At 42.2% G+C, this 24,286-nt stretch overlaps 1 protein-coding gene and 1 long non-coding RNA gene across 8 annotated transcripts in view; one reads left to right on the top strand and one right to left on the bottom strand.

The window, feature by feature from the left end:
* The window catches only part of LOC135186174 (uncharacterized), a 250,372-nt gene that overhangs the window by 163,006 nt on the left and 63,080 nt on the right, over nt 1-24,286 (bottom strand). For both annotated transcript variants that reach the window (XR_010306749.1, XR_010306751.1), the window contains exon 2: nt 20,371-20,549. This is a non-coding gene — a long non-coding RNA (uncharacterized LOC135186174). The remainder of the gene's footprint in view (nt 1-20,370; nt 20,550-24,286) is intronic.
* Nucleotides 1-24,286, top strand: part of B3GALT1 (beta-1,3-galactosyltransferase 1) — a 232,434-nt gene that overhangs the window by 165,774 nt on the left and 42,374 nt on the right. Inside the window, exon 1 of one of the 6 annotated variants that reach the window (XM_064163665.1) lies at nt 14,527-14,608. The exons of the other annotated variants lie outside the window; for them this stretch is intronic. The gene's annotated coding sequence lies outside the window, so the exon portion shown is untranslated. Of the gene's footprint in view, nt 1-14,526; nt 14,609-24,286 lie in introns of those variants that run through there. 6 annotated transcript variants of the gene reach the window in all.

The following is a 24,286-nucleotide window of genomic DNA, read 5'->3' as shown; positions in this document are numbered from 1 at the left end:
ATACAAGCAGATAGTTACAATATACTCAGCTATAGACAGAATCATACAAGTTAAAAGTAACACAGAAACACAACAGCCCTCTCAGAAACCTGCATCCCCAGGAGGGGCTCCCAACCACCCTTCCACCCCTCTACCTTACCCCAGACTTTGCCTTACGTTCAAAGTGAGTTTGGAGAGCTGGCCAGGGGAGTTAGGAAGCAGGATTAGCGGGTTAGAGAGAGAAGTGCATGCAGCAAAAGCCCAAGAGCAACAGCCTTACCTATGTTTGTGTTATTGGTTTTATATATCTCAGCAAGCCTAAGAGTGCAGTAGACATCACCACTGTTTACTTTTCACATCCTATAATCTGATTCTTCTCACCAAAATATCCCAGCTAGGCTCAAACTAGCACATACAGAAACACAACAGCCCTCTCCGAAACCAGAGTCCCCAGGAGGAGCTCCCAACCACCCTTCCATCTTCTTTCCAACCCTCTGCCTTACCCCAGACTTCACCTTATGTGCAAGGTGAGTTTGGAGGATCAGTCAGGGGGATCAAAAAGCAGAAGGATTAGCTACACAGAAAGCAGGATAGGGAGAAAAGTACAGGCACCAGCTGTGACAGAGAGCCACTGCAACTGTGTTATGTTTTGTGTTCATGTTTTTGCACATCTCAGCAAGCCTATGAGTGCAGTAGACATCACCATTGTTTGCTTTTCACAACCTACCATCTAATTCTTCTCACCAGAATATTCCAGCTAGGCTCAAATGAGCACATGATGATTTTTTTTTGCTGCTAATACACAGTCTCATATCCTCAACATTTGCCTTAATGTCACATCCTAAACTTTTTTTTGTATGTCCATAAATGTTTCCAAATCTTGTTGCTTAACCTTGAGTCACCTTATTCCAAATCAATAGTAAATTATGCCAATTTTCAGCTCCTGAATAACTGTCTTATCCTAGAATTTGTAGTCATGGAAGCACAACTCATTTTTTCCACAAAGTCAAGATGCAGTCAGTAACGAAATTTTACCCTTTCATTTTCACATTGTGCTGAACAACACAGTGAGCAGAATGAGTTTTGTCACTGATTTCCATGGGACTAATCTGCTATCTAGTTAATATATTCTTCTTAAGACAAAAGTTGGTAAGATTCCAGGCTTTAAATCTCCACTTGGAAACTCTAGTTTCTTCAAGATAGACTTCTCCAAAAAGTATTTTTGACATGTGCATGGACAAGTGAGCCAGGGTGGTGCAGGATAGGGATAGCTGTCATTGTACTTGTTATTCAGAAATAGGAATCTTAATCATATTTTGGCTTAGATTCTAGAGACTATGGACTAAAACATCATAGAATCAAAGAATCAAGCAGGTTGGAAGAAACCTCCAAGATCAGCCAGTCCAACCTAGCACCCAGCCCTAACCAGTCAACTAGACCATGGCACTAAGTGCCTCAGCCAGGCTTTGCTTGAACACCTCCAGGGACAGCAACTCCACCACCTCCCTGGGCAGCCCATTCCAATGCCAATCACTCTCTCTGCCAACAACTTCCTCCTAACAGCCAGCCTATAGCTCCCCCGGCACAAGTTGAGACTGTGTCCCCTTGTTCTGTTGCTGGTTGCCTGGCAGAAGAGACCAACCCCACCTGGCTACAGTCTCCCTTCAGGGAGCTGTAGACAGCAATGAGATCAGCCCTGAGCCTCCTCTTCTCCAGGCTCCCTCAGCCTCTCCTCACAGGGCTGTGCTCCAGGCCTCTCACCAAGATTCATCACCCTTCTCTGGACATGTTCCAGTACCTCAATATCTCTCTTGAATTGAGGAGCCCAGAACTGGACACAGTACTCAATGTGTGGCATGACCAGTCTTAAGTCTAAGGAAAAAATAACCTGCCTTGTACCTCAGACCCTTAATTCCATCCCATGTCTACAAAAACATTTGGTTTCCTATCTTCTCCATCTGGATAACTGCATTGAAGCACATTGATTACACTGGTCTTTGTTTCAGTAACAGCTAAAGCAGACAACTGCACTTGTCACAACCAGAAGACCCACACACAGAAAAAAGTCTTTTGTGTTATCCAACTTATAACCCTTTCTAAAGCTAACCTGAACAAAGAGCCAGGGCTAGGCATTGTATGCATTTGTATACCCAGGGTCCAAGGAATCTGATGAGTTGTAATAAAGAAGAGATTATAGCATTGTGCTGCAGATAAAAATGTTTGTAGCAACTCCAACCTTAAGCAGTAAAAAACCAAGCTAGATTTTATCACCTAATGCTGACGAAGCCTGAAGGAAATCTTGGGAAGAACAGTATTTAGGCAGTTGAAATGTCTATTTCCACTTTGAATACATTTCTAGCATAAACAGATGGAAACAGATGAAAACAGATTAATTTGAATATACTAAATTCACAGAATCAACCAGGTTGGAAGAGACCTGCAAGATCATCTAGTCAAACCTAGCACCCAGCCCAACTAGACCATGGCATTAAGTGCCTTATCCAGTCAAAAAGCTGTGACAAATATGCATAGTAAATGCATTCTTAAAGATTTTTAAAACAATTCTTTCTCCAATAGATATTTTGCTGAAATTTTACTCATCTTATTGCTCTTAAAACGACAAAAGAGAGTCAAGTGCTTCTTTGATGAGTGGCTGAGGGAGCTGGGGGTGTGCAGCCTGCAGAAGAGGAGGCTCAGAGGTGATCTCTGCCAGGCAACCAGCGACAGAAGAAGGGGACACAGTCTCAAGTTGTGCCAGGGGAGGTCTAGGCTGGATGTTAGGAGGAAGTTGTTGGCAGAGAGAATGATTGGCATTGGAATGGACTGCCCAGGGAGGTGGTGGAGTCACCATCCTTGGAGGAGTTCAAAAAAAGACTGGATGAAACAGTGCCATAGCCTAGTTGATTGGACAGGGTGCTAGGTTGGACTGTATGATCCTGGAGATCTCTTCCAACTGGCTGATTCTGTGATTCTATGAACTGGACCATGGCACTAAGTATCACAGTATCAACAAGATCAAGTCCAACCCTTTACCACAGAGCTCAAGGCCAGACCATGGCACCAAGTGCCACGTCCAATCCTGCCTTGAACAGCTCCAGGGACGGCGACTCCACCACCTCCCCGGGCAGCCCATTCCAGTGTCCAATGACTCTCTCAGGGAAGAACTTTCTCCTCACCTCCAGCCTAAATCTCCCCTGGTGCAGCCTGAGGCTGTGTCCTCTCGTTCTGGTGCTGGCCACCTGAGAGAAGAGAGCAACCTCCTCCTGGCCACAACCACCCCTCAGGTAGTTGTAGACAGCAATAAGGTCACCCCTGAGCCTCCTCTTCTCCAGGCTAACCAATCCCAGCTCCCTCAGCCTCTCCTCGTAGGGCTGTGCTCAAGGCCTCTCCCCAGCCTCGTCGCCCTTCTCTGGACATGCTCAGGCATCTCAATGTCCCTCCCAAACTCGGGGGCCAGTTATATATGGCAAGACAAAAAAGGATAGTGCCTTTGTACTCAGAAGCACCTTTTTCTTCCTTCACTAAAGAGATTCTGTTTGCAAATCTGACATCTTATCTATTGAGCAGTCATTACAATTGGCACAAGTGAACCCCTTCTTAAATGTCATTATTAAAAATAAGTTCTGTAAAAGAGGGAACTAAAGATTATTCAAGGCTCATTATGAGAGAACTTTGGTTCATCCCTATTTTAAAGAGGCACTTGACTCTTTTTAGTAGTTTGAAAAGAAATTAGATGAGTAAAATTTCAGCAAAATATCTATTGGAGAAAGAAGTAATAAAAAATCTTTGAGAATGCACTTATTTGAAAAAAAAAAAGCATAATATTTGTCACACAGGGTTTTTTTTTTTGACTGGATGGGGCATGTCCAGAGAAGGGCGACGAGGCTGGGGAGAGGCCTTGAGCACAGCCCTACGAGGAGAGGCTGAGGGAGCTGGGATTGGTTAGCCTGGAGAAGAGGAGGCTCAGGGGGGACCTCATTGCTGTCTACAACTACCTGAGGGGTGGTTGTGGCCAGGAGGAGGTTGCTCTCTTCTCTCAGGTGGCCAGCACCAGAACGAGAGGACACAGCCTCAGGCTGCGCCAGGGGAGATTTAGGCTGGAGGTGAGGAGAAAGTTCTTCACTGAGAGAGTCATTGGACACTGGAATGGGCTGCCCGGGGAGGTGGTGGAGTCGCCGTCCCTGGAGCTGTTCAAGGCAGGATTGGACGTGGCACTTGGTGCCATGGTCTAGCCTTGAGCTCTGTGGTAAAGGGTTGGACTTGATGATCTGTGAGGTCTCTTCCAACCCTGATGATACTGTGATAATACTGCCATTATCTTTTTTTCACTAGACATCATAAGAGTTTCATTTACTCTCTCTCTGTTTTGTTGTGTAGCATAGATGTATGGATAAGACTCAAGTGTCATTCTGGAGAAAAAGAAACTATGTTTAAAAATTAAAAACTAATAAAGAAAGAGAAATCAAGTGCCAAACAACTCAAACTCACCAATTAAGCTATAACCCGGCTTGAAAACTGCTTTCAGGCACAGAATGACAGACATAAGAACCTCACCTCCTAAGACAATGAAGTGAACTTAAAATACATATCAGCAAGAGAAATGCATGATGATATTAAAGAGTCTCTTGTTCCCTTTTTATTGCTAGGTCTTGAGGTTTTTTCATAAGTAATCCTATCAGGCTCTTGTGTTGAAATCAAAAGGAAAACCTGCCTTTGTAAAACTTCAGTTCTGCAGAAACACCAGAGACCTTTCTGAAAGTGTACTTGCCTAGAAGATGACTTTGGATCTTTAAACTGAGATGCATGATGTCTTTCACATCAGTATCTGCTCAGTGTAGGAGAAAACAACAGACAGGACACCATGAGCTAAGAAAGTTATTTGCAGGTTTAGTAATGCAGTTCTAGTTTCTTTTGAACTTCTAAATGCATTACTTCATGTATTTGTTTTTGAAGTGACAGATCAGTGAATATTTTCCTTTTTTTTTTAAGGATGACTTCAATTCTGTCATTTGAGATGTCTTGTCTAAACAGAACTAATAATCATAAAAAGCACCAACACTCTTTCGCTATTGGTGGAATGGCCCTAAGTATAGGAACAATGTTTACTAGTGATAAATACAGAGCAAAACTCAGACCCCTGAAGAGCCTGACATAGTTATCATAGAATCAACCAGGTTGGAAGAAACTACCAAGATCATTCAGTCCAACCTATCCAACCAAGACCATCCAGTGCAGCCTTATCCAGTCAACTAGAATGTGGCACTAAGTGCCTCAGCCAGGCTTTTCTTGAACACTTCCAGGGACAGTGACTCCACCACCTCCCTGGGCAGCCCATTCCAATGCCAATCTCTCTCTTTGCCAACAACTTCCTCCTGAGAACTAGCCTAGACCTCTCCTGGCACAACTTGAGACTGTGTCCTCTTGTTCTGTTGCTGGTTGCCTGGCAGAAGAGACCAACCCCCACCTGGCTACAGCCTCCCTTCAGGTAGTTGTAGACAGCAGTGAGGTCACCCCTGAGCCTCCTCTTCTCCAGGATAAAGAATCCCAGTTCCCTCAGCCTCTCCTCACAGGGCTGTGCTCCAGGCCTCTCCCCAGCTTTCTCTGGACACATTCCAATAGCTCAACATCTGTATGAGAATGTTCTTACATATATGTGGATTGTCTAACAACCAAGTCACATGAAATGTGAAATGTGACACAGAGTGCATGTTTTGAAAGCTTTTTACAAGAGGTACGTTCATTAATCCTATTAATGAATAATAGGATTAGTGCATACACCACTTCTATGTGGCTTTCAGTAAGTTCCAAATTTAGACTAAATATAAGGAAGCAGAGGAATTTCTTTAAAAAACCCTAATCCTAGTAACATGTCAACCAGTGATTATTCCTTTCTATTCATGTATAAGCTGCTCAAAAGTACTTTTATGTCTTTGTTAGAATTATTGTTGCTGGAAAGCAGTAATTCTAAGGCAGATTTTATTATTTAGCTGTAACAACATAGAAATGTTCCTGTCCTGCTGAATCTTCTATTTACCCACATTTTACTAACAGGCACCCTGGTAGCTCTATGAAAACATTACAAGGCATAACATTGAAGAAGGCACACAGGTTACTGAAATGTAGGACCAGCATTTCTTTGTCAGCATCCACACATCTGTCTGCCAAGCTAGAAAATACATTCTTGGGGTTTCATACATGAATATGGCTTTGGAGCAAAGTGTCTATACAAACATCTGTGGATAAGAGGATTTTATTTACTTATGGAACAGACACTACATTACAAAGATCAAACTCATCCACTTCATCTCTCAAAGGCAACCTAAAAAGACCTCCATGTCTAGTTGCCTGAGGTTTTGCCTTTCATAGTTCTTTGATCTTGACAAAAGGACCATACAAACCATCAGGTGAAGTCAGTTTTCACAGTCACTATGCTAGATCATCTTCTTAGGACACAAATCAAAACAAAAATCACACACATTTCACACAAGCTGCAAAACAATTTCCATTGGAAAAAAAAATCATCCAGAGAAGTGACACAAAGGAAGGATTCTGATTTAAAAAAATCAAAATCAGCTATGCATCAGCTCAGCTATCAACTAGCTGACCCTTCCAGGTGTCTTATGCATCCATCATACCCTGTAGAGTATTTTCAGGCTAAGACATGTTGAACTATGAACTGTTCTCACTTTGAAGAACCATAGAATCCTTTAGGTTGGAAGAGGATTTAAGACTGAGTACAGCTGTTAACCTAGCACAGCTGAGTCCACCTCTAAACCATGCCCTAAGCATCACATCTACACCTCTTTTAAGTCGGGGATGGTGACTCAACCACTCTCCTGAGCAGACTGTTTCAGAATGTGACAACCTTTTTCCTAATATCCAATCTAAACCTTCCCTGGCACAACTTCAAGACATTTCCTCTCATCCTATCTCATGTTACCTGGGAGAAGAGACCAACATCCACATCACTACAACCTCCTTTCAGGTAGTTGTGGAGAGCGAGAAGGTCTCTTCTCAGGCTCCTTTTTCACCAGGCTAAGTAACTTCACTTAGTCACTTTTCATAGGACTTGAATCATAGAATCAACCAGGTTGGAAGAGACCTCCAAGGTCATTCAGTCCCACCTAGCACCCAGCCCTATCCAAATCAACTAGACCATGGCACTAAGTGCCTCATCCAGGCTTTTCTTGAAGACCCCCAGGGACGGTGCCTGCACCACCTCCCTGGGCAGCCCATTCCAATGCCAATCACTCTCTCTGCCAACAACTTCCTCCTAACATCCAGCCTAGACTTCTCACCCCACAACTTGAGACTGTGTCCCCTTGTTCTATTACTGGTTGCCCGGCAGAAGAGCCCAACCCACATCTGGCTACAGCCTCCCTTCAGGTAGGTGTAGACAGCAATGAGGTCTGCCCTGAGCCTCCTCTAGGCTAAACACCCCCAACTCCCTCAGCCTCTCCTCACATGGCTGTGTTCCAGGCCCCTCACCAGCTTTGTTGCCCTTCTCTGGACAAGTTCCAGCACCTCAACATCTCTCTGGAATTGGACACAGTACTCAAGGTGTGGCCTGCTTTAGACCCCTCACCAGCTTTTGCTGCACTTCTTTGGACACACTTCAGCACATCAATGTCCTTCCTGTAGTGAGGGCCACAAAACTGAACACAGTACTGAAGGTGTGGCCTCACCAGTACTCAGTAGAGAGGAGTAATCCCTCCCCTAGTCCTGCTGACATCTTTATATATCTACACACAGACACACATATATATATATACACAGGTATAATGTATGATATAGATCAGAAGTATCTATTAAAAGACTCTGAAGAAAAGCAACTGAAGTGACAGTTAAGCAGATGACTAGATTTTCCCTATCTTTGTTTTGAATAAAGGATTATGGTGAAATAAATTGCATACTTCTGCTATTAATTTTCAATAAAGCATGAACATTTCTATCACTGTCATGAAATACTCTCAAACACAGGATCTTTAAATGCAAACCAACTAATTCCTAATAATATACATGATAATAATCTTATTTACAGAAATCTTGGGGTGGGGGGAGAGGTTGGTAAGTAAAGAGAGAGGGCATTTAAACCAATTTCACACTGGCAGACAAAGGCACACTTTTGATGAGTAATAAGCACACATCCTTCAAGAGTTTCACTCTATAGATAAAAGTGTAGTTTAATATTTTTAATTCTATACAGATGGTTGTTTTTATTCCTGTAAAGCCAGCATACTACCACACAACCAGTATTTGCTGCTTAATTCTGTAGTTTTCTGTGCATTTTAAAGGGGTGAGGCCATCACTTCTGAATTGAGTGAAAGGTAAGAAATGAACCTTGGTCACCATGTTCTGAAGTCAAATCTGAAGCCTAAGTATTTTTGGATGGTGCAACAGAGTGATCCTGGGGAAAAAAAAAGGCAAAACCCAACAAACAAACCAACCTTGAATTTGGATTAATACCTACCCAAATACACAACAATCTCTGAATTACCATCAAAAGATATTCCATTCTCCCAGAATGTCATCAAACTCTGGGAAGTGAAAAGTGCCTCATAAAAGAAAAGTGTTTAGCAATTCTGTTTTTCTGCTCTGTGCATCTGGTGTAGTTCTGAATGCACAATCTATATATAGCATCTCTGGATTAAATAACCAAAGGGCAGAACAATGACAAACCTACTGAGCTGTCCAAGCAGAATCCTGCTTAAAACTGCCACCCAGGCAGAGAGTTGATACATGCAGTGGTCAAGGATGAGTACTACCGTTCACCAATTATATCTTTGCCTTCAGGCTACCTCTAAGTAATAATTAAGTAACATTCAGAGCACAAACTTTGCAAGTGTCTTGGATTTATGTCTCAGTTTCTCTGATTTATCATTTTGTTTGAATCACTATTCAAAGCATGGAAGCTACCAAACAGACATGTTGGACCATATGAGTGCTTCTTGCCAGAATACAGAAATAGTTGAAGCTCACATCCCAGTTCTGAGTATTTCTGCAGAGGAAGACAGAATCTGACATATTTGCTTTAAAGAGACAGGCTACAACTGTAGAATTAAAATTCATCAAGGCATGAGAGGCAAGGAAAGGAAATATTGCCCACTGCAGTGATAGAATGTGCTGAGGGTGCTGCTGAGACACTGACTTTTGTGAGGAGAGAGATTAGGGATGGGAAGCATTACATATCTCTAATCTTTACTCTCTAACAACAGCCAGTGACTTGCAAGAAAGCATGCACTGCACATCTATAAGGTGCCATATTTCTGTTAGGAGAGAGATTTTGTGTTGTGGGTTCCCCCACACACACACACTCTGTGTTTTACTGTAACTCATTTCTACTTGGCATTCCAGATGTAAATCTTGCCTGGTGTGGGCTTTTGTACAGAAAAAGCAATAACTGTCCTACAGCAGGCAAATGCAGCTAGAATACAAAAACTGAAATAAATGAGGTATTCCAGTGCTCTATTTCAACAAGGATTCACCAAGGTCTGCCTGATTACCTTGTTATAGTAGTGTTTTCTAGTAATTTTAAACTTGCAATGGTACTCCTATAGAGGAAAACCTCGTGTTTTGCACAGATTAATTGTTCAGAATGGCATTTGGAACTTTAAGGTCTGCATGCACTTCTTAAGCCAAAAAGCTGGGTTAGCATTCAAGAAACTACTAATGGAAGTGTGACTCCAAATAAAAGTATTGATTCAAAATAGCTTGACAATATCGTAGTTAACCATTATATATATGTTCTACCTCAGAGCAAATAGATTCTGATATAAGATTCTGACCCCATCTTGAATAGCGTGCTCAGTTTTGGGCTCTCCAGTTTAAGAGGGACAGGGATCTGCTGGAGAGAGGCTACAAGGATGATTAGGGGACTGGAGGACAGGGCTTATGAGGAGAGGCTGAGGGACCTGGGACTTCTTAGTCTGGAAAAGAAAATACTTAGAGGGGATCTGATAAATGTTTATCAATATCTAAGGGCTGGCTAGGAGGTGGGGACAGGCTCTGCTCACTTGCTCCCTGTGATAGGACAACAAGCAATAGGTGTAAGTTGCAGCACAAGAGGTTCCACCTCAACACAAGGGGGAACTTCTTTACCATAAGGGTCACAGAGCACTGGAATAGGCTTCCCAGAGAGGTTGTGGAGTCTCCTTCTCTGGAGCCTTTCAAGGCCTGTCTGGATGTGTTCCTCTGTGATCTGTGTTAGATAGTATGGTCCTGCTCTGGCAGGGGGGTTGGACTCGATGATCTCCTTGGGTCCCTTCCAACCCCTGACATGCTGTGATAAGCTAGATCATGCTTATTGGAAAAGCTATAATTTGTATATTTAGATATATTCATGGTTTACAAACAGACTGTGAATCCTTTGTAAAACTAAAGGTACACAAAGCAGCTAGAATTAGGTATTCAGAGCAATGCAATCTTCAAGTTATCTAAATACACACTACCCATTGCTTTTGGTGATAACAATTGTATTCTCATTTACTTCAGAGCAGTATCAGAGCTAGCTTTCAATTTCACTGCACATGTATGCAATTTAAAATAAAATAGCTATTAATGTCTTTGTTACTACAGAAAAGGTTTCTCATTTCATTCCATTTATAGCAGCAAAGTATTAATATGGAAACTGTTTGTCTAGAGAGGCCACCTGGAGCTCTGTATTACATTGTCATCACATAGGCTATTTATTGCACATCTAGCTACATATTTATGCCTATGTAGCTCATGTAAAACAGGTAGATGGTTCCAAGAATCAGAGTTCACCCATTCCATGTCATGATTATGCCAGTCAAGGTGCCAAGAGCCAGCCCTTACACATCCTGTTCAATATCTTTATTGATTATCTGGACCAGGGGATTGAGCCCAGCATCAGTAAGTTTGCAGATGACACCAAGCTAGAGGCAGGTGTGGATCTATGAGAGGGTAAAAGAGCCCTGCAAAGAGACCTTGGCAGGCTGGATGGGTGGGCAGAGGCCAATGGGTTGAGATTTAACAAGGCCAAGTGTTACAACCAACCTCAAGCAGCACTACAGGCTGGGGACAGAGGGGCTGGAGAGCAGCCAGGAAGAAAGGGACCTGGGGGCACTGGTAGGCAGTAAGCTGAAGATGAGCAGATACTGTGCCCAGGTGTCCAGGAGAGCCAACGGCATTCTGGCATGGGTCAGGAACAGAGCGGCCAGCAGGACAAGGGAGGTTATTCTTCCCTGTACTCAGCACTGCTCAGGCCACACCTTGAGTCCTGTGCCGAGTTCTGGGCTCCTCAATTCAAGAGAGATGTTGAGATGCTGGAACGTGTCCAGAGAAGGGCAACAAAGCTGGTGAGGGGCCTGGAGCACAGCCCTGTGAGGAGAGGCTGAGGGAGCTGGGATTCTTTATCCTGGGAAAGAGGAGGCTCAGGGCTGACCTCATTGCTGTCTACAACTACATGAAGGGAGGCTGTAGCCAGGTGGGGGTTGGTCTCTTCTGCCAGACAACCAGCAACAGAACAAGGGGACACAGTCTCAAGTTGTGCCAGGGGAGGTCTAGGCTGGATGTTAGGAGGAAGTTGTTGCCAGAGAGAGTGATTGCCATTGGAATGGGCTGCCCAGGCAGGTGGAGTCACTGTCCCCGGAGGTGTTCAAGCAAAGCCTGGCCGAGGCACTTAGTGCCATGGTCTAGTTGACTGGATAGGGCTGGACTGGATGATCTTGGTTGGATAGATGGACTGGATGAATAGGTTATATAGGTTGGACTGGATGACTTTGGAGGTCTGTTCCAACCTGGTTGATGCTATGATTAATCTTGCACACATAAATAAACCAGAATATCTTATTGAAATATTCATTAAAAAAATATCTATTTTAGATTGTAACATTTTCAATGAGATTAAATTTGTGATTGCTGCATGCACTATTCCTTTGTGAATAAAAGGTTAAAGAGATAGTATTGTATCATGACTGGTTAATGGCAATATGTTTATATATAGGCAGTAGTAACTTATGTCCACATCTCTACTCTTGATGAACACAAAACATTTGTAAACCTGCTCTGGCATTTTCCTACCCCAAATTTTTGACCTGATTTTTTATACAATACAACTGATGGGTAAGATCCTCAAAACTGTAATAAACCTATTCATAGAATCAACCAGGTTGGAAGAGACCTCCAAGATATCCAGGCCAACCTAGCACCCAGCCCTAGCCAGTCAACTAGACCATGGCACTAAGTGCCTCATCCAGGCTTTGCTTGAACACCTCCAGGGATGGAGACTCCACCGCCTCCCTGGGCAGCCCATTCCAATGCCAATCACTCTCTCTGGCAAAAACTTCCTCCTAACATCCAGCCTGTACTTTCCCCAGCACAACTTGAGACTGTGTCCCCTTGTTCTGTTGCTGGTTGCCTGGGAGAAGAGGCCACCCCCCACTAGGCTACAGTGTCCCTTCAGGTAGTTGTAGACATCAATGAGATCTGCCCTGAGCCTCCTCTTTTCCAGGCTAAACAAACCCAGCTCCAGGTTATTAGTATTTTATACTGCCAGTCAGGAGTAGAACTGCTGATTATTTGATTGTAATGAAATCACAGAATGACAGATATTTTTTTGAGGCATTCAGAGAATTATTCATTCTTATTAAAAGATTTCTGACCCACAGTCACTTTGTATTTAGTGATGCTTAGCCCAAAAATAAACAAAAAAATATGAATCCAGATCTCAATGTCATTGGGAATGTCAGCATTCAGAACAGCAAAAGCACAATCTGCTTTATGTACCCGAAATCCCAAGTAGGGTTGAAAAAGTGTAGTACAAGAGTGTATTTTTCATCCTGCTGTGAAAGTGCCAGCACATTTAAAACCATCACTTGTAGCAGTAAATCAAAATCTCTTCATGTTGCTTGTTGAAACAGGCTTTAGAGGTAGAGGGTGGACAAAAAGACCTTTCAAAATAAGTTTTAGGGAATATATAAATTGTCTGAACACTGCCACGGACAATCAGTTTTAATAGCATATGTCCAACAGCCTGGTGTGACCCCTTGCTGTTCTGGGAGCCTGCCAAAGAGAGACTCATCTAGAAATTATGAGGGGGGGCTGGGAATCAAGAGCAAGCTGATAATAACCCATAACTCACATTCTTCTTTATCTATTATATCATTCAGCATCCATCATCATAAAATGAGTGTTCCTAACACAGCATGGATCAAATCTTCATTTTAATAGAGAAGTACTTGTTTTTTAAAACAAAGCATGAAATTCCCTACTGTACAGTAACACATTCAAGATTTATCCTACTGTGCAACTTTCCACAAGAGCATCTGCAAATGATTAATGACATAAGCATCAATGAACCAGTGAATGATAGAAGACCAAGGTTTGTAGAAAGAGAACAGCTAAATAGTAGAGGCTATAGTCCAAATCAGCAGGAAACCTGACAGGATGACAAAGCTGGTGAGTGTCCTGGAGCACAAGGCTTATGAGGAGAGGCTGAGGGAGCTGGGGGTGTTTAGCCTGAAGAGGAGGCAGCTCAGGGGTGACTTCATTGCTGTCTACAACTACATTGCTGTCTACAACTACCTGAGGGGTGGTTGTGGCCAGGAGGAGGTTGCTCTCTTCTCTCAGGTGGCCAGAACCAGAACAAGAGGACACAGCCTCAGGCTGCGCCAGGGGAAATTTAGGCTCGAGGTGAAGAGAAAGTTCTTCACTGAGAGAGTCATTGGCCACTGGAATGGGCTGCCTGGGGAGGTGGTGGAGTCGTCGTCCCTGGGGCAGTTCAAGGCAAGGTTGGATGTGGCACTTGGTGCCATGGTCTAGCCTTGGGCACTGTGGTAAAGGGTTGGACTTGATGATCTGTGAGGTCTCTTCCAACCTTGGTGATACTGTGATACTGTGATACATGAAGGGAGGCTGTAGTCAGGTGAGGGTTGGTCTCTTCTGCCAGGCAACCAGCAACAGAACAAGGGGACACAGTCTCAAGTTGTGGTGCGGGAGGTCTAGGCTGGATGTTAGGAGGAAGTTGTTGCCAGAGAGAGTGACTGGCATTGGAATGGGCTGCCCAGGGAGGTGGTGGAGTCACCATCCCTGGAAGTGTTCAAGAAAAGGCTGGATGAGGCACTTATTGCCATGGTCTAGTTGATTGGCTAGGGCTGATAAGTTGGACTGGATTCTATGATACCTGTTTGTCAAAGATGGGATTGCAACAAAAGCTTCATCTGAAGAAGCTTTTTACCTTCTTAACAAAACAAAAATCTATCAACAAATTTTAAGATTTCTTTTGATGTAACCTGTGATGTAAAAGTCAACTTGCCTCTCACATGATCTCAACATTTAGAACTCTTCTTTCTTGTCTTTTTGCTGGGCTTTGATCCTTTTGTCTTTGCAGCTTACATCTGTAGTGTGATATGTTCATGAAAAATGGCATGAAACATTTTAAACCTCTACTGTCTTTTATAGAACACTTCTCATATTCTAGCCTGTGCTGGTTTTCCACTGTGGCTGAACACTCTCATTTCTTTTTACACTCCTCTTTTCAGATTTTCCAGCAGTCAGTGGCTGCAGTCATTGAAGCAATACCTTTTAAGTATCTGCAACAGCAGGACAGGCTCTGCTAGCGTGTGTGCTTAGGACGTACAAGAATATTGAAGTGTCACTTTAAAATACGGTTAGTTTCTGGACAGATGTGAAAGAGCTTACTTTCATATTAGTCCATGTAAGCCTACATAATCTCCCAACAACCCAGCATCTAAAATACATGCTTTGTGCATTGCTGCATACTCAGTTGACAACAAGTTTGATAACATGCTTTAGTCTGTTATGGGTGACTGAAATTCTGAAGAAACTCATAAAAATACATAATTTCTGGTGAGATTTGAGAAGTACTCATCTGACTGCTTTTCTAGCACAGTAGAGAGCAGTGTAGTGGATATGTGTGGTAAAATGCTTGTGGATTTTAATGCAATCTAAATTACAGAAAGGATGGAGGCATTGAATTTTTAACACTTACTGGGTACCAGCCTCTGTGACCGTGGTGATTTCCTGCTGTTCTGTGCATTTCCAGATGTAAAATCCCCATAAAACAAAATATTTGTATTTCAGTTTTAATAAATAATGTTTTCACAAGTCCAGCTACTCAAATCTACACTAGTGCAGCTCTCGATTCATGCAGCAGATGGTTCAATAGAACTGACCTTCTCAGTCTGCCTAATGTCTCCCCTTAAGCCAAAGGTTCATTTATAACAGTCCAATACCACATCCTTTAGATGTCAAATAGGCTGAATAGAGGCACACTTTTGCTAGAGGACAGAGAAGTGGTAAAATATCTCAATAAATACAAGAAATTGCTGTGGACTTCCAGGGAATAGCAAATCACACTACTTATGCTACTAATTATAGAAGTTGTTTTAATGTTAAGGACTTTTAAAGGCTGATATGGTCTGGTCTGGTAGAAGACAGGGCTTGGAATCTTTCCCTAAGTTAAAATGAAACTGTAATGAGCTGAAACTTCACAATTTATATTTTAAGAATGACAGTTTGCATTTTTTTTTCTTCCTAATCTTCAAGTCACATTCATTGCTATAAATAATACCCAAGAAGCAAAATTCTAAGAAAATCATAGATATCTGGGCTGGATCAGGAACAGTGTGGCCAGTAGGACAAGGGAGGTTATTCTGCCCCTGTACTCAACACTGGTCAGGCCATACCTTAAGTCCTGTGTCCAGTTCTAGGCTCCTTAATTCAAGAGAAATGTTGAGATACTGCAACATGTCCAGAGAAGGGCAACAAAGCTGGTGAGGGACCTGGAGCACAGCCCTGTGAGGAGAGGCTGAGGGAGCTGGGGGTGTGCAGCCTACAGAAGAGGAGGCTCATGGGTGACCTCATTGCTGCCTACAAGTACCTGAAGGGAGGCTGTGGCCAGGTGGAGGTTGGTCTCTTCTGCCAGGCAACCAGCAAGAGAACAAGGAGACACAGCCTCAAGTTGTGGTGTGGTAGGTCTAGGCTGGATGTTAGGAGGAAGTTCTTCCCAGAGAGAGTGATTGGCATTGGAATGGGCTGCCCAGGGAGGTGGTGGAGTCACCGTTCCTGGAGGTGTTGAAGCAAAGCCTGGCTGAGGCAGTTAGTGCCATGGTCTAGTTGACTGGCTAGGGCTGGGTGCTAGGTTGGCCTGGATGATCTTGGAGGTCTCTTCCAACCTGGTTGATTTTATGAACTCATAGATATCTCTGTATCTCTTACTCTGCCTACATAGCATAAATAATATTAAATATGAAACTCCTGACTGAATGAAGCAATGTTTTGTTTTGGTTTTTTAATTGCTGTCCATTGTTAAAGCTGAACATAAAACTTTTCATTACTTTAACACTCACTTTAGGCACCAAACCTTGTACATGTAAAATAAACCTTTGCTGAAAGTTGTATTCCATGTCTCTGTTGTAACAAAGTCTATTATAATAACAAGCATGAGATCTAGACATTGTGTACAAAGATCATAGAGTCAGCCAGGTTGGAAGAGACCTCCAAGATCATCCAGGCCAACCTAGCACCCAGCCCTAGACAATGAACCAGACCATGGCACTAAGTGCCTCATCCAGTCTTTTCTTGAACACCTCCAGGGACAGTGACTCCACCACCTCCCTGGGCAGCCCATTCCAATGCCAATCGCTCTCTCTGGCAACAACTTCCTCCTAACATCCAGCCTCGACCTCCACCAGCACAACTTCAGACTGTGTCTCTTGTTCTGTTGCTGTTGCATGGCAGAAGAGACCAACCTCTACCTGGCTACAGCCTCCCTTCAGGTATACCTTTTATATCCACAGAAGAAGACAGACTTCCTCTCCTATCAGGAGATTTTCTTAATCATGTGTTTAATATATGATTTTTCTCTAGTAAAAAGAGAGAATATGGATTTAATCATGTACTATTTTTTCTACATCTCAAGAAATAGCAGAGATGTTAGGATATTTTACAAATGGACTCCACCCTAGCTATTACATCACTAGGTATTCTGAACAAACTGAATCTCTGGGGGGAAAAATATATATATTAAAAAGACTTCCATACTTCAGGTGATTAACTCAAGAAAGCTTGTGTCCCCTGTGCTTCTGTGCTCAGCTCCCAGTCTTTTATCTGTCTTCCTCTTAGAATCATAGAATGGTTTAGGTTGGAAGGGACCTCAAAGATCATCCAGTTCCAACCCCCATGTCATAGGCAGGGACACCTCCCACTAGAACAGGTTGCTCAAGGTCTCATCTAACCTGGCCTTGAACATCTCCAGGGAGAGAGCATCCACAACCTCCCTAGGCAACCTGTGCCAGTGTCTCACCACCCTCACTAGAAAGAATTATTTCCTAACATCTAGTTTGAATCTCCCCTCTTCCAGTTTAAACCCATTTCCCCATGTCCTGTCATTCCAAGACCTTATCAATAGTCCCTCCCCCCAGCCTTCCTGTAGGCCCCTTTTAGATACTGGAAGGCACTATAAGGTCTCCTGGAAGCCTCTTCCGCAGGCTGAAGAGCCCCAACTCTTGTATCATGTTCTCATAGCAGAGCTGCTCCAACCCTCTGATCATCTTCATGGCCCTCCTCTGGCCTCGTTCTAACAGTTCAATGTCCTTCTTGTGTTAGGGGCTGCAGAACTGTGCACAGTACTCCAGGTGGGGTCTGACGAGAGCAGAGTGAAATTCTCTGTATAGACATATCCATGTAGCTTATAATCAGAGACATTAAACAACGTGGGTTTGGTGTATCAATTACCAGAAGAAATTATCTATGGGAAATTTAAAATGCTGAAGTTGAAGGTTAAGCAGGAGAGTTTTGAAAGCTTAAAAAGGGATAAAGGACAGGACTTGGATAAAGAAGGACAAGACAGGGTTAAAAACTAATCAAGTGACTCTCTGTATTATGTTTTTTCATAGGCCACAGTGAGTAGTGTAAGTATCAGAATCAAGCAAGTTGGAAGAGACCTCCAAGATCATCCAGTCCAACCTAGCACCCAGCCCTGGCCACTCAACTCAACCATGACACTAAGTGCCTCAGCCAGGCTTTGCTTGAACACCTCCAGGGACAGTGACTCCACCACCTACCCAACAGTATAGAAAAGGGACATTCTATAAGGGTCAACAACGACCTCCATGAGTTCAGAGCCAAAATGGTGCTATTTAGTTCCCATCTTGCACCTTATCTGAATCACTTTCTCAATCTTTTCCATTGAGCCTGTTTTCCCAAGTTATAACAGGAAGAGTGAAAGTAGTGTAAAACTTATAATGAAATCTTAAATCCTCCCTAGAAAGTTTTGTCATCTTAATTGCAAGAATTGCAATTGCATTAGGAAAGCAAGAGAAGAAAAAGAAATGGAGCTTGGTCTCAGGCAGCTTCAAAGGGCCAGCTGTACTGAGGTGAATAGTACTGACATTATGAAAACTTTCAGGAGGTTCTCATACTTCCTAAAAATTTTCAGCAATACTAGAAAACAGCAAACAATGTCAGGAGAGGTCACAGTAACCACATACAAATTTCTAATGAAGTCTTGTTTCACATTGTAGAACCAGGAAGTCTGGCCAAGCTGAACTCAAAAAAGACTACAATCACTAACTCTTACTTTCCTGTTTTCACCTTCTGAACTGGATCTTAAAAAACCCAAACCAAACCAAAAAACAACATTTCCCCCAGAATAATAGCCTCTGGCAGCATCTGCAGTTAAATCCATAGCATAGACTGCACAAATGTCATGGTAAGATGAGAAGAGAGTCTTACAACAAAGGAAAGTGGCCATGCAGTGACAGCTTATGAGAACAAAGCAAGCGTTGCCAAGAACAAAATACAATGAAGCCTTATAGTATTTCTCAACAGCTTCATTCAAAGTCCCTTCTTGTAAGCTAGTAGTTAGGAACATTTTAATTATATGATTATAAAATAAAGGCAACTATCAAGCAATCACAAGACCAAACCTAGCCGACGGAAACATATCCCACGTTAGTAGAATCTATTTGCTCGTTTTAGACAGACCTCTTTTCACATTACCACGAATGAATGTGGATTTAAGAGCTCTGTAATTACATTTACTAAGGTGTTGGGCTCAAAATAAGAACAGTTATTCAGTAGGGTTTATGAAGCGTGCAGAACTTAACATCAACCACGTGAGACCTGTATTTTCTTTTATGTGTGTGTTTATGTCAACTTTATGGACTACATAGAAGTGCATATAAATGCACGTTCTCTAAACTGTTTGAAAGGCCATTCTATGTCCTCTGTTTTCCCCTCTCTTTGCACACATATCACATAATATATGCCCCATGTTTCTACTAAGATGGAATAAATCAGTGAATCCAGCTGTCATCCATGAGCTGTATTTCTTGGTCGCCCAAAACGGAGTCTCTAATCCTTACAACTAACAACACAGACCTCCTCTTCTGTTATGATTTATTATTACATGCAGGCAATAGACACACAGTTCATATACTGACCTGCACAGCTTAGGCACAATCCTAATAAGCTATAAATTCATTCTGGGGAGTTGCCAAGAGGAAATCAGAAAGGTGCATTACCCAATAAAGCAAGAACAATCGTAAAACCATACACATTTAGCCACTTGAAAGATATTAACACATTTCCCTAGACTCCTTTTGTAAAATCCCAGTCACCCAAATAAATGACCTGTGCAATAAATCTCTATCTAAATTAGCCCATAACCTTCAAGTCTTTCCTCCACCAAAATCTCTTGAGTCTTTAACAGGACCTCATCTCACTTATAAAGCAGCTTTTCAGCTTCTTAGTTTTATTCCTCAAGGAACGTACCACAAAGAAACAGTACAATTTCTCCTTTAGTTCTCTTAGTTATAGGAAATATATTGCACATGTGTCCAAAGCACTATGAGACTGTTGAGAACTGGTTACCATCACAAAATGCAGCAGCCTGCTACTGCAAGCATTTCTCAAGCACATGTTTCTTGTACCCTTTATTCTTCATATAAATTGATTTTTCTATTTTCTGCCTCTTTACACTGTGGAACTACTGAGTCAGCTTATCACCAAATTTACCAGAAGTTACAAATCTACAGTCAGTATCCATGATAACATACACCACTTGAGGTCTTTGTGTATTGTTCAGTGAGGAAAACGTGAAGTGGAAGAGAAAGTACCACTTCTATACTGCATGTCTTTATAACACAGCATATTGTTATTCTGGATATGTATTTAATTACTCATAATAAATTCTTCTGTAATTTACATGGAAAGCAACCATGCTGTGCTAGAAGACACAACATAAATAGTAGCATTTTACTTCTGCGCTATAAACACAAGTCTCTTGCTAACTGGATTCTCACACTGGGACATCAGCCTTTAATCTCATGCTTCACTGACCAGGAAACAGTTGCATTTGTTCTCAGCTTCCTAATTGTGATATATCTCTCTGATAGTTAGACTCACCTGGTGCTGAAGGTTTTCCCATGTGATGTGAGGCCTGAGAAGATTAAAGCTGTCCTGTCTGAAGTTTCCTTCTCCTCAATGTGTCCTTCAGACAGTGCTCATAGGAAAAGTAGGAGGTCCATGACCATTGCCTCTCACGACTCATGTGAGACATGTGGAGTTGCTGATCCATATTATGCCTGAGTGGATAATGACAAAAAAAAAAAACACATTAACTTCCTTGATTTTTTACATGACAGATAAATATCTAATTACATATTTATGCAAGAGGCACCAGAGGATCCTAAAGTAGATAGAAAAATTCTGGTTTAAAAAGATAACATAAAATCCTACAAGCAAAGTCACCTGTAGGTCTACACAGGAGTAAGCACAGGTCTAGTTTTCTGTCCCAGCAGGTATATTTTCAAGCTATTATCAAACATCATTGCAAGATCCATGGAAACATGAATCATTTTCAAAACATAGAACCTTCTTAGCTGTAATAACAGATATTGGAAAGCCTAGGTTATAATAGCCTTTGTAAAAACAGCTCAACCTCTAATTTAGTTAAGGATTCTCAATTTAAACAAACAAAAACCAAACACCAAACCCACCCCCAACAAAAAAACCAAACCTCCTTCTACTTCAGCTGCTACACGTAGTATTACTGGTACTATATTGTGAAGATGTTGAAGTTTATAAGGGTTGTGTCGCAGACAGACACTAAAACGCTGAATTATATAATCATAGAATCAACCAGGTTGGAAGAGACCTCCAAGATCATCCACTCCAACCTAGCACCCAGCCCTAGCCAGGCAACCAGATCATGGCACTAAGTGCCTCAGCCAGGCTTTTCTCAAACACCTCCAGGGACGGTGACTCCACCACCTCCCTGGGCAGCCCATTCCAATGCCAATCACTCTCTCTGTGAAAAACTTCCCCCTAACATCCAGCCTAGACTTCCCCAGCACAACTTGAGACTGTGTCCCCTTGTTCTGTTGCTGGTTGCCTGGCAGAAGAGACCAACCTCCACCTGGCTTCAGCCTCCCTTCAGGTAGTTGCAGACAGCAATGAGGTCACCCCTGAGCCTCCTCTTCTCCAGGCTGCACACCCCCAGCTCCCTCAGCCTCTCCTCACAGGGCTGTGTTCCAGGCCCCTCACCAGCCTTGTTACCCTTCTCTGAACACGTTCCAGTATCTCAACATCTCTCTTGAATTAAGGAGCCCAGAACTGGATGCAGGATTCAAGGTGTGACCTGACCAGTGCTGAGTACAGGGGCAGAATAACCTCCTTTGTCCTACTGGCCACACTGTTCCTGATCCAGGCCAGGATGCCATTGGCTCTCCTGGCCACCTGGGCACACTGTTGGCTCATCTTCAGATACTGTCTACCAGTACCCCCAGGTCTCTTTCTTCCTGGCTGCTCTCCAGCCACTCTATCCCCAACCTATAGTGCTGCTTGGGGTTGTTGTGGCCAAAGTGCAGAACCCTGCACTTGGCCTTGTTAAATCTCATCCCATTGGCCTCTGCCCACCCATCCAGCCTGGCAAGGCCTAGAATTTCTTCATTCTTAATATTAGTTAGGATATGACTAAGTAAATGCTGCTTCCAGTGTTACGTTTTTTAACTTTTTTTCCCCTCTAATTTCACCCTCTCAAAAAAGAAAGTATCAGTATCATTCTAAATCACCTATTTTATTTTCTCCAGACTCCTTAGCATTTTCTTTTTAGAATATTCAGGTACTTGATTTTAATTGGCACAAACAGAAAACAAAACCTGAATGTATGAGAATTCATAGAAATAGAATGGTAATTTTGCACATAACCCTGTTCTAGAAACACTGGCAACTTATCCAATGAATAAAATAAAACTCTACCATTTTGCTTCTCTGAATAGGGACAATTAAGTAGAAAGGATAACATTAAAAAATTTATAGTCCTTCCTTTGAGACAGAAGCTCAGAAGACATTTTGGCAAATAAAGATGAATGCTGTTAAGAAATCTAATCACTAATATGGCACAAACAGAAAAAATCCTGCATTAATCATATAAATAATTCATTCCACAAGCTAGAAGCATAACCAGGATGAAATATATTGATATATTTCACTTTTACTTAATTTTTGAGCAAGCCAAATATCACTTTTATTATATGTGTGTGTATGTATATATTGCACAGTATATGAGGGAATTAATACATCAAGGATCTGGAGAACTCTATGGAAAAACAGTGATGAGGATGGATCCAAATGGAATAAAAACATAGAATGATATCAGAAGTAGCCAAAAGAATAAATGCACCAAGTCAGGCTGACAACAGACAAACTTTCAATCACTTCTTCTAGTAAAATGGATTTTTCAAAGACCATTGTTGCAAAAATCTGTAGAGCCTGAGGTCCAAAGGTCTTGTGGGGGTACAGCATCTGAAATGCAGCTGTTAGTTTTATGTTAAGAAAATCCTGTGCAAAACTTATTGGGCTACAGAATATAGAGATGTTATTCTGGAAAGAAGTAGCAGCTGAGGTCTGATCTCAAGTGATACAAAAAATGTGAGTTTCTTGGGAAGAAAACAAACCAAGATTCTCTTCCTTGACTTAGGAGGTGTTCAAAAAAAAGACTGGTTGAGGCACTTGGTGCCATGTTGGTCGGATAGGGCTGGGTGGTAGGTTGGACTGGATGATCTTGGAGGCCTCTTCCAACCTGTTTGATTCTATGATTCTATATGTAATTGCATGTAATCCTACAACTCATATCCCCTTAGAACACTAAAATGTACATTATTATTCCTACAAAAGGAGAATTTGCTAGGAGTTATCAGCACCTAAAAATTAAGAGAACAAGGAGGATACCCACTAGTCATTTAGCAAATATTATACTGCTAAATGTCAACCTTTATGGTATCCATCTCACTTAAAAAAGTGTCATGGAAGAAAAAGAAGCATCTCACAGCAGTTATGAACTCTCTGTAACAAGAGAGTCTGGGTGTGAGTTCCTCTGGTTTTCATCTTAAACACTTAATTGTTTTCCAGCAGTAGGTTCCCAGAAGAAATAGATACAGAAATCCATTTCAAAGAACAAGCCAGAGCAATACTGTTTTTAGCAAGCTGAAGTGTTTTCACAGGCTTTTTGACACCTTACAGGCAAGTATACACATGTATATAGAAGTCCAACATACTGTTACTATAGGTGGGGCAAAACTCCATACACATGGCAAGCAGATCTCTCCACATGCTGTGTGCAGGCTGGCACAGCTCACAGATCTCCCTCCATCTCCATACAATCCTGGGGCTGATGAGCTGAGCAGAAGGGTGAAAATAGGGAAGGATGCTTTCTTGCATGTAAATTCATGGATTGAAAGTTCTGCACCATTTCTTCTGAACAGTCTATGTGCCTTAGAATGGCACTGGGGTCTATCACTTCACCTCCTGTTCAGTACTGACTCAGCACAGCTGCCATCTTCAGAACTGGGCATTACACCAGACCCCTGAGTGGGTAAGAGAGCAGTAGCATGTAGCCTGCATTTCTGTGAATCCGTGATCACAGACTCCCATTCAGAATTATTGTTTTTTAATATAGGAATGCAATCTGAAAATACAAAGCTTTGGTTCTCCACCATAGATACAGAATTACTTCAATAGGGCAATGAAAATTTTCTGTCAGCTCAATTCCTACCACATAACTCCAATAGGGTTTATAGGTTTAAATTCCTAGTGTCTTTTTAAGAATAATTCTTTGGGTTTAGCCTCTTTTTCACCTTATTTCTACCACAAAAGTTGCCACAACCCATGCAAATGTATTTTGATCTCATTGCTGTCTACAGCTACTTGAAGGGAGGTTGTAGCCAGGTGGGAGTCAGTCTCTTTTACTCCTACAATCTTGGGTCATTTTTACCATTTGGGCATGAATTTGGAGTGCAAGGTCATTCTACACACTTGCCAT

This window comes from Pogoniulus pusillus, chromosome 2, assembly GCF_015220805.1.
Source record: "Pogoniulus pusillus isolate bPogPus1 chromosome 2, bPogPus1.pri, whole genome shotgun sequence".
Taxonomy (NCBI): Eukaryota; Metazoa; Chordata; class Aves; order Piciformes; family Lybiidae; genus Pogoniulus; species Pogoniulus pusillus.
This window is presented reverse-complemented; position numbering and strand designations above follow the sequence as displayed.